Here is a 10816-nt window from a genome sequence, read left to right as displayed (position 1 = left end):
TCCCTTTGGCAGGAAGATGGTTTTTCCTGAAGGAAGCCTTTCCAGCTTTTTGGGTATAGTCACTGGATGTCTGGTGTTTTTCAGGAGTTGCTACAGCTCACCTCAAGCATAGAGACCTGGGTAGTAATTGTGGTCCTGATTAGTTGAGAGGGCTCTCCTCTCACCGGGAGAAGTCCTGGAGACAGCTGCCTTCCTTCTTGCTGCGAATTTAGTGATCAGCTGCTGTAACATGTGTGTCCCGTGGTTTGGTTGGTTTTGTTAGGGATAAGTGGTTGCCCCTTGGAGCAGTATCTGGGGGTTGATCTCAGGGTTCCCGGTCTTTTGTAGGTCTGAGGCTGGGGCTCTGTGTCCCAAGAGGTAGTCTGTGGTGGGTGGGTATTGCTCTCCTGGTAACAGCAGGCTATCTGGGGCACAGCAGTTCCCTGGGTTGGGCCCGGACCTTTTCCAGGGATATACTGGGTTGCCTAAGTCTGTCCCCTTTGCTTTGTTCCTTGTTCCTTATGAGGGTTTCTCCAGACAGTTTCTCCACCAGTTTCTCTGGTGTCTTGGGGCACACAGTTCTGTCTGTAAGGAGTAGTTGGTACAAATCAGGTCTCTGGGCTGGTGTTGTATGTGTCTGCCAGCTAGTCTGCAGGAGCTTGGTTCCCAATAACTCTGTGCTCCCTGCTTGGGCCCAGATTCATGATGGCCTGGCATAGTAGTCTGTCTGCTGTCTGAGGTCTGTGAGACTTTCCCCAGGCAAAGCTTTGGTGACCCAAGCAGCAGGGTTACTTTTTTCCCTGTGGGGCCCTCTCTGGACAAGGATTCTCAGTCTCTGTTGCACTGGGGCACTCAGCTAGTCTGTACTGGTGAGCTGGGTGTGCAGCTGCTTACACATGGCGGGAGCTCAGTTGTGATGGTGGCAGGTACCTGTGGTCAGCAAGACCTTCCAGGGAAAGACTGGGTGACCAGTGATCAGACTCGCAACATTCTTTTTCTGTGGGATTTTCTTGTGACTTGGACTCTCAGTCTTTGGCACCCTTGTGCCCACCAATCAGCCTGGAAAAGTGATCAGGATATGCAGGTATGAAGCTCCAGCCCAGAGACACAATGCCAGCTTTACCAGGTATCTCTTCCAGGTTCTGGATAGGCGGCCGAGAGTAGACCTGACCAATTCCCATGCCTTGGGAGCCTCCTCTGACCTAAGAAAACAGGATTGCTGTAGTTTTAGGGCACAGAGTTCAGTCTCATGGTCGCTGCTGGGACAGTGTTGTCCTGCTTCTTAGACACAGTGCTCTCCTGGTGCTGCCATATTGGTCCCCCCACCATGTGTATCTTGGTACTTCTGGGTAGTTCATTCAAGATGATCTTTTCCAGTTCCCACCATTGATCTGCAAATTTCATGATTTTCTTTATTTGTTGTTGTTGCTGAGTAATATCTCATTGTGTAGATGTACCACAATTTTTGTATCCATTTTTCAGTTGTGGGGCATCTAAGTTGTTTATAGGTTCTGGCTATTACAAATAAAGCTGCTACAAATGTTGTTGATCAAATGGCCTTATTGTGTACTTGAGCCTCATACCTAGGAGTGGTATAACTTGATTTTGTGGAAGTACTTTTCCTAGTTGTCTGATAAAGCACCAGATTCATTTCCAGAGTGGTTGTAAAAGTTTACATTCCCATCAGCAGTTGTATGAATTTACTTTTGATGATAGGACTATTTAGGGGATATAGGACTATTTAATTGATTTGCATAGTCTTGAATCAGCTTTGGTAAGTGGAATAGATCAATTAAATTGTCCATTTCTTTTAGATTTTCAAGTTTTGTGGCATGTAGAATTTTAAACTAAGTCCTAATGATTGTTTGTATTTCCTCAGTGTCTGTAGTTATGGCCAACTTTTCATTTCTGATTTTGTTGATTTGGATGGTGTCTCTCTGCCTTTTAGTTAGTTTGGCTAAGGTTTTGTCTATCTTGTTGATTTTCTCAAAGAACCAGCTTTTGGTTTCATTGATTCTTTCAATTGTTTGTTTCTAATTGATTGAATTCAGCCTTGAGTTTGATTATTTCCAGCCATTCTCTTTGGTGTGACTGCTTCTTTTTTCAAGGGTTTTTAGGTGAGCCATTACATTGCCTGAGTGATCTGTCTTGAATTTCTTCTTGATGGAATTAGTGCTATGAACTTTCCTCTTAGCACTGCTTTCCTTGTGTCCCATAAGTTTTGGTATGTTGTGCCTTCATTTTAATTGAATTCTACTAAGACTTTGATTTCTTTATTTCTTTCTTGACCCAGCTGTCATTTAGTAGATAGTTGTTCAGTTTTCATGTATGTGTAGGCTTTTTGCTATTACTGTTGTTGTTGAGGTCCAGTTTTATTACATGATTATCAGAGAGGCTACAGGGATTATTTCAATCTTCTTTTATCTGTTGAGGCTTGCTTTGTGACCCACTATATGGTCTATTTTAGAGAAGATTCCATGACATGCTTAGAAGAAGGTAAATTATTTTGTGTTTTGTGTAAAGTTCTATAAATATCTGTTAGGTCCATTTGATTCATGACCTCTGTCAGAGACATTGTTTCTTTGTTTAATTTTTGTTTTGTTGACTTGTGGTTGTTGAGAGTGGGGTGTATATAAATACACTATAAATGTGTGTTGATCTATCTGTTGTTTAAGTTTTATCAATGTTTCTTTTACATATGTGGGTACCCTTATATTTGAGCCATAGATGTTCAGAATTTTGATATCTTCCTTGTGGAATTTTTTCTTGATGAGTATGAAGTGTCCTTGCCCATCTCTTTTTATTAAATTTGGTTAAAAGACTATTTTATCAGATATTAGAATGGCTACTCCTGCTTGTTTCTGGGATCCATTTGTTTGGAGAGCCATTTTCTAGGCCTTTACCCTCAGGTAATGTCTATCTTTGTGATTTAGGTGTGTTTCTTGTATGCAACAGATTGCCGGGTCTTGTTTAAGCATCCATTCTGTTAGTCCGTGTCTTGTTATTGGAGAATTGTGTCCATTGATGTTGAGAGAGATTAATGTCCAGTGGCTGTTAGATCCTTTCATTTCGATGTTGGCTGTGGTACTAAGTTTGTGTGCTTGGATGCTTTTCTTTTCTTGAAAGGAGCTAGTTTTCTTGGGTTTTATTTTTCCTTCTAGTGTCTTCTATAATGCTGCATTTGTATGTAGGTATTGTTGAAATTTGTTTATGTCATTGAATATCTTGTTTTCTCCATCTATCTATGAGGTTGAGAGTTTTGCTAGGTGTAATAGCCTAGGCTGATATCTGTGATCTTTTAGGGCCTGCATGATATCCATCCAGGCTTTTCTGGCTTTTATAGTCTCTGTTGAGAAGCCAGGTAGGATCTGATGGGTTTGCCATTATATGTTACTTGGCCTTTTTTCCTTGTAGCTTTTAGTATTTTGTTGTTGTTTTTGTCCCACATACTTACTCTTTTGATTATTAGATGATGGCAGGATTTTCTTTTCTGGACTAATTTATTGGTTTTGTAGACCTCTTATATTTTTATTGGCCTCTCCTTTAAGTTTGGGGAATTTTCTTCAATGATTTTGTTGAAAATACTTTCTAGACCTTGGAGGATGGAATCTTCTTTTTCCTGTATTTTTATTCTTCTTAGCTTTGTCTTTTTATGTTGTCTTGAATTTCTTGGATGGTCTGTGTCAGGAATTTTTTAGATTTAACATTTTCTTTGACAGATACATCAGTTTTTTTGATTATATATCCCACACCTGAGATTCTTTCTTTCATCTTTTGATGTCTCTTGTTTATGCTTACCTCTGTAGTTTCTGTTTGTTTCCCTATGTTCTTTCCATAATTTTCTCCATTTGTGTTTTTTTTTAATTTTTTCAAAAATACATATGGAACAATTCACCAATTTGCAAGTCATCCTAATGGTTGGGCCTTTCTAATCTCTGTATTGTTCCAATTTTGTGTATATGTGCTGCCGAAGTGAGCACCACATATTTCTTTCAAGTGTCCATTAATACAGTCATGTGTCCTTGACTTGTGAGTTTCACATTGTCACAGATTCCATTACCATTTCTTCAATGCAGAGATATGTCCTTAGTCAGTGAATTATTTTCTGTGAAAATGCTCCCTGACCAACACAAATCTTTCAACAAAAAGTGATTAATTGGGCCATTGCTTATATTTTTACAGAGACCATCACTGATGTCACATCAGCAATCAGCCATCTCGTTGTAATGCACCAAAAACTGAGAGCTTTTCATACTGAACCACAAGTGGCAAGCAGAGAGAGGGAAAATGAAAGAGTCAGAGAGAGAGAGAGAGAGAGCTAGAGAGACATATTCAGAAATAGAGACTGAGACCAACAGAAACAAAGACGTAAAGTTACAGAGACAGAAAGACAGACTAGAATCTGTCTGGATCACTTTCATTGGCATATCAACCTCAAGGAACAACCTTTTATGATATAAATAAAAATGGAATTATATTTTTTAATATTTTTATTACTTTTTATTAATTACATTTATTCATTTTGTATCCCTCCATAACCCCCATCCACTCTCAATCCCACCTTCCCTCCATGTATGCCCATCCCCAAGTCCAATGATAGAGCAGGTTTTCTCTCCTTGCTTCTGATTCTAGTCTATCAGATCACATCAGGAGATGTTGCATTGTTTTTCTCTCTGTCCTGGTAAGGCTACTTTCATTATCAGGATGAGGGGAACAAAGAGCAGGACAATCAGTTCATGTCAGGGGCAGTCTCTGTTCCCATTACTATGGAACCCACTTGAACACTGAACTCCCATAAGCTACATCTGTTAAGAGGTTCTAGGTTATCTCAATGTATGATATTTTGTTGGAGTATGAGTTTTAGGAAAGACCCCCACGCTCAGATTTTTTGGTTTTGTTGCTCTCCTTGTGAAGCTCCTGTCCTCTCCAGATCTTACTATTTCCTGCTTCTTTCATTAGATTCCATGCACTCTGCCCAATAGTTGGCCATATGTCTCAGCATCTGCTCTGATATTCTACAGGGCAGAGCCTTTCAGAGGCTGTGGCAGGCTCCTAACATGCTCCCTGTTTTCTTCTTCTTCTGATGTCCATCCTCTCTATGTTTCAGGATAGGGATTGAACATTTTAACCATATTCCTCCATCTTGATTAGTTTTTTTTTCAGTGTACAGATTTTAGTAGGTTTATCCTATATTATATGTCTATATGAGAGAGTATATACTGGGTGTGTCTTTCTGCTTCTGGGATAGCTCACTCAGAATGATCCTTTCCAGTTCCCACCACAGACCTGAAAATTGCATAATTTCCTTGTTTTTATTTTTATTTTATTTTTTATAGCTGAGAAATATTCCATTGTGTAGTAGATCTACCACAATACCTGTAATCCATTTTTCATTTGGGGGGCATTTGGGTTGTTACCAAATTCTGGCTATTACAAATAAAGCTGCTACAAACATGGATGAGTATATGTCCATATGGTATACTGGATCCTCTTTTGGATATATGCCTAGTTGTGGTATAGCTGGATCTTTAAGAAGCACTATTTCTATTTGTCTGAGAAAGCATCAGACTTGTTGTACAAGTTTATGTTCCCACCAGGAGTGGAGGAGTGTTCCCCTTTGTCCACAACCTTTCCATCACTTGAGTTTTTGATCTCGGTAGAGGAATATAGGATGGCAGAGAAACACATAACAAAATAACAATGTAATTAGCAATCACCGAAATACAACTCAAAATGACCCTGAGATTTCACCTTACACCCATCAAAATGGCTAAAATCAAGAACTCAAATGACAACACATGCTGGAGAGCAACTCATTATGTAGCAAAGAATTCTAGCCATGAACTAGTGGTTATCCAACTACCTCAGACCATATGAGCTCAGGTGGCAACTCTTAGCAAGCAGTCCTGGCACTATATTTAGAGGGTTTGTCTGGAGTAACATAGCAGGGAACACAGCTGCTCTTTTGTCTTAGGCATATAACATGAGCGCATCCTGTTTTATAGTATAAACTTTAGAGCAGATGATAAAGATAGACAAATAGTAACTCAAAATTGCTGGCCTTCAGACTTGTCATAGATCTAATAACCATGGCATTTTAACATATGTAAACTTATGACAGAATCCAACCTGTTGAGGCACCAAAAAAATTCAGTTTTTATAGGTGCAAGCTATATATTTAAAAGAAAAGTTTGCCCAACTGTTGAAACTTTAATGGTAATTGCTGATGGCTCATTATCTCGTGTTGCTGCCTATGCTTATAAAAGAAAAAAAAAATATCTTTTCAAGTGACTAACACATCTAAGCAAATAGCAGAGTTATCTGCAGTACTGGTTATGTTATGAAGTTTTAATAAGCATTATTGAACATTCTTATAGATACTGCATATGTAATACAGTCTTTGCCTAGGTTAAAAACTGCAGGTCAAAATCAGACATCTTCTCCTGCTGAAATTTTACTTTTACAAATTCAAAATTTGATACATTTTTTTTCCTTTTTTTATAGAACATTTGAGGGTTCATTCTAATTTGGCAGGACCCCTGTTTAAAGGAAATGCATTGGCAGATAAAGTCACCAAAGTGTATTGTTCACATTTAAAAAGAGACCAGGATGTCCATAATATATATCATCTTCATAGTCAAACCTTGAGACTTAAATATGAATTACCTGAGGAGCATATTACAGTCAAGGCATGCAGTACTTGTCCTCTGTTTCAGTGTGTTCCTCATTTGGGAGTTAATCCTAAAGGTCTAGCTCGAAATCAGATTTGGCAAATGGGTATTGCTCGTATTTTTGAATTTAAACATTTGAAATATGCACATATTTGCATAGATACCTACTCTAATATATTTTTGCCACTTGTCAACCAGGAATGTTATTGCTCTTTGTCTGACAGGCTTTTAAAGTTCTAGGAGTTCCTAAGCAATTTAAAACTGACAATGGAACAGGATATAGTAGCAAACCTTTTAAAAGATTTTGACAACAGTTTTAAATTTCTCATATAACTAAAATACCTTACAATCCTCAAGGACTAGACATGGTAGAGTATGCCAACTAAACAATTAAGATTTATTTGCAAAAAGACAAAGAAGAGGAAGATACTCCCATGGACACCAAAGAATCATCTTAATCATGTTCTTTTCATTCTGAAATTTTTTAAATTTGTAAAACATGGTAAATCTGCAGCAGATAGATTATGGCATAGAGAAAACTTTTGCTGAAGTAGAATAGAGGGATCCTTTACAAAATCAATGGCATGGAACCCACCCTGTACTCATATGGGGAAGAGGTTCTATCTGTGTTTTTCTGCAGGAAAATGATGTAGTTTAATGGTTAGCAGAATATCTGGTGGGACAAATGGATGAGGAATTTCTTCTGACAATGATAATATCAATGAAGAGCCCTCTGCTTAAGATGCTCAAGATGATTCCTTATTGAGCTTATGTTCCTAATCCACCTCTTCTACATTCAGTTTCCTGGGATGATCCAGAAGTTCGTGGTTGCTGGCTTTTCCTTGCTTTTGAAGGATCACAATTAAAACAGACTCTTAAATTTTCAGGAATAGTAAGAGGCCACCCCCTTCACTTTAGCAGAGAGAGTATTCATCAGTACAGCTTACCAGTCTCCCTTGTCCAGGTCATGGGTCAGAATGCCTATTACTCTAAAGTTGGGGTGACAGCTCAAGCCTCCCTTTGCAAGCAGGCAAAATGAAACATTGGAGGAATATTATTGTCCCTTCCTTTGGGAGTTAAGAATGACAGGCTTACATCTCCAATGAGTTGCCCTCCCTGTAAGAAAGGGGATCAAATCACTTTTCCTCAACTGATGGTTCCTTGGACAAGAGGCATTGGAGAAACACCCACCATCTACCACTGGCACAATGACCCTGCCTTTACAGTCGTGGACTGGACTGGTCTTTCATTAAGCGTATTAAGAACTTGGCTTCTGGTAAAGGCAGTCAAAATTCCTTTGTTTTAGGAAAAAAAGCTGTTTGTGCTAGACTTTGGAGTACATCAAATAAAAATTTACAAAACCATATATGGAAATTGGGGACTGAGTTAAGATCTAAAGGCATTCTCTGTGGGAATGCAAGTAGTTTTGCTATATTAATCAAGTATACTTCTGTTTTGGCATGTGTTAATCCTCCTTAATTACTGATAATTTGAAACTCTGTACTAAGACATTTTAAGAACAATGATACCTATTCAATTGAATGTGTATATTACTGTCTTACTAATTGTGTTAGTGCTGATAATAATGCTCTTTCAGTATTAGTTGTTAAACAACTTGCTTTTGTTTTGATTACTGTTAGGCTTTCTTGGTATGATGAAACAGAATTTAATTGGACTCAGGTTCAGAATCACCTTGCTGGTATTTAGTCTAGCAAAAACTTGTCATTAGACATGTTAACAAAGATAAGATCCATGACATAGAATCTGCCAAGAAACCTAGATTAGAACTCACCAATACAGCCTGAGATATATTTACTAGCCTCAGGAGGTGCATTCCATACTTTGACTCTGTGCTTAAGTAGGGACTGACACTTGTGGATATGGCCGGTATGGGTTTGTTGGCTTGTGCCTGCTATCCTGCTGTGTTTCAGTTCCTTCTTCAACAACTTCAATGCATGCAACTACACTTGTCTGAATTTAAATTGAAGATCTCTAACAACCCCATTTGATGTGGAAGTAAGGTAATGACACCTAAGAGTAAAATTGTAGTTTTTCCAACCTCAGACAGAGGCTTTTAAAATCGCATCTGAGACCTTGATGGCAAGTAAGAAAAAATGCACATTTCTCCAATATAAGAAAAGCTCTCCATGAAAAAGCAGGGAGAACTGAATGACTCTGTTAACTGGAATTCTGCCTCCTAGCCATGGCAGATGTGGGTGTTATCCAAGTGCCATGTCTCAGAGACTCTCCTTGGAGGTCTCTGCAAGCAGGGTGTTCTGAGCCTGAGAAGTATATAGCAAGCATCCTGTAACCTTGGGAACCAGAGAGCAAACTAGGTGCAACCTTAAGTGATGCCTTGACAGGTGGCATATATGTGTTGCTATGGTAATATAAAGTAAAAAATAGCGTGTATCTTTTGTTTTATACATATTGTTTGCACATTCAATAAACTGAGACTTGAACAGGAATCTGTCTTATCTCCATTCTGTTGTTATTAAAATATGTTGCTCTCTGCCCTCAACTAATAGATCAGTGCCATGTTCTTATATTCACAAAGATATTTCCTTCTGTATCAAATAGTATTGCATATAGAGACCAGCATTTCAATATTATGCAGAGAGAGGTCTAAATGGGATTTTCCTATGAAATTCTCCCTCTTGTCAATGCTCTTGGATGCCTATAGGAGAGGAGGCAGGAAAAGTGTCATAAGTACAGGAAATTGAGGTCAGAAGGAGAAAAATGCCCTGAGAATCAGGACTCAAAAGAAGATGATGAAGCCAGCCTTGATGAGATAGGATAAGCTAGGGTCACTTAGAAGGGGGAAGAGGACCTCATCTATCAGGGGAATTTTAGAAATTCCAAATGGATAGAAGAAGAAGGGTTGGTGGGACTAAAAGAATGAGGGGGCAGGAGAGGGGATATTATATAAACAAATCATAATAAAAAATACATAAGGAAAACTGTGATCAAGCTGATGAAGCATACAGCTCTTCGCGACTGATGCCTTATTTTTGGGGGTGGTACCAGCGTGCAGCAAAGATGAACTCAGTTTTCTTTAAGGACCTTGGCACTGAGACTCTGATCATGTTCCCGTGATAATATGAATGACAAATACTTGAATTTATGTAGTTTAAAGAAAAAAAAAAATTGGTGTCACACATCGGTAGGAATTTGAAACTGGGAGTAATGGGAAAAAAAGTATATTATATGAAATTCCCAAAGAGGCACTAACACTACATTTTGAGAATTTGTTGGGAGGACCGCAGCAGGAAAAACAGCTGCTCTTCTGTCCTAAGCACATAACATGGACCCATATCTTTGTCATGAAGGCCCAGATTTAACTGCAATCACCAGACCAGGAGGGTTCTTTACTGACCACTCAATAGTACACAGCTGATCCACCCAGGTCAGCCAAGGCAAACCTGATCATTTAGGGTTGGCAAAACTAATGTGGAACAGCACCAGCTGTCAAAAAGTTTATTTCCTCTCGGTTCTCCTTTTACATACTCTGATCTTTCTCTCTTTCAGCCAAACCAATCCCAGGAACTGTCTAGTTTCCTTCTCTTTTCCCTGCTCTTAAGACTCAATAACCCAGGGAATCCTAGACCCTGCCACCCTATTATATCAATCAGAATGTGAAGATCCATTTAGTGAGTACATGAGTAACTGCTCAGTTCAATGTCACTACCTAGGAAATTTCAGATACAAGACCACAGTAGGAGACCACCTTTTTATTCGGTACATTCCCCTAAATCCCACATCACTTTGAATCTTCCATATTTAGGAAACTGTCCAGTTAAACATTAAAATGTCATTTCCTACCTGACATTTTCACAGGGGTAAACAGGAGTAAAAGTGTAGGATATGGATGAAGAGATGAGGTAAAGGCTTGTTGGGTTTCACAAGAAAAAGTCATGTGTGTGCATGATCAGAATACTAGACACTGAGAAAAGTTTGTTTACTTATCTCCATGGAAATCTCAAGATTCACTCAGGTGCTGATTGGCTGAGAGGGAGAATGATGTCATGAAACAGATTAAAGCCAGTAAGAGTTTCAGGCATCAGTTATTAAAAGGGCCAAATGAACAGTCTGCTGAGAAAAAGTCTAAGCAGCCCTACATGCCTCCATCTGGGCAGCTAAAAGAACAAAACCCATAGATTTCAGTT

General features: G+C 38.9%; 1 non-coding gene across 1 annotated transcript; it reads right to left on the bottom strand.

Moving 5' to 3' along the window:
- Nucleotides 1-3854: 3854 nt before the first annotated feature.
- LOC132651808 (U6 spliceosomal RNA) lies at nucleotides 3855-3959 on the bottom strand. The gene has a single exon (XR_009589372.1). It is a non-coding gene; the product is annotated as a U6 spliceosomal RNA (small nuclear RNA).
- Between the last annotated feature and the right edge of the window lie 6857 nt (nucleotides 3960-10816).

This window comes from Meriones unguiculatus (genome assembly GCF_030254825.1).
Source record: "Meriones unguiculatus strain TT.TT164.6M chromosome Y unlocalized genomic scaffold, Bangor_MerUng_6.1 ChrY_unordered_Scaffold_25, whole genome shotgun sequence".
Taxonomy (NCBI): domain Eukaryota; kingdom Metazoa; phylum Chordata; class Mammalia; order Rodentia; family Muridae; genus Meriones; species Meriones unguiculatus.
The sequence above is the reverse complement of the archived record's forward strand: the minus strand, read 5'-3'. Positions and strand labels throughout refer to the sequence as shown.